A 557-nucleotide genomic window follows, 5' to 3' on the forward strand; every position below is an offset into this window, starting at 1 on the left:
TAATATGATTTACATATATATGGCAATTAATGATTATGAATAATAAAGATTTGATAACAATTTTTGCATCCTTCTTCATTTTTGTTTAAATTTATATTATTAAAAAAATTAAACAATCACATTAACCATATAATAAAAAAATTAGATTTTTTCTTATATGTCATATTTTGAATTTTTAAAAATGACTTTAAATTACAAAAGTGAGGAAACCTTACATGTTATATATATTTTTTTAAACGACTTTAAAATACAAAAATGAGGACACCTTATATGTTATATTTTTTTTATATGTTAGAATTTTCTTATATGTTATATTTTGAATTTTTTAAAATGACTTTAAATTACAAAAATGAGGAAACCTTACATGTTATATATTTTTTTAAAACGACTTTAAAATACCAAAATGAGTAGACCTTATATGTTATATTTTTCTTATATGTTAGAATTTTCTTATATATTATATTTGAATTTTTTTAAAATGACTTTAAATTACAAAAATGTAAGTTTTCCTTAAGTACACGACTAAAACCATTAAAATGACATGTATCAATTCGATG

This window comes from Brassica oleracea, chromosome C4, assembly GCF_000695525.1.
Source record: "Brassica oleracea var. oleracea cultivar TO1000 chromosome C4, BOL, whole genome shotgun sequence".
NCBI classification, from domain to species: Eukaryota; Viridiplantae; Streptophyta; class Magnoliopsida; order Brassicales; family Brassicaceae; genus Brassica; species Brassica oleracea.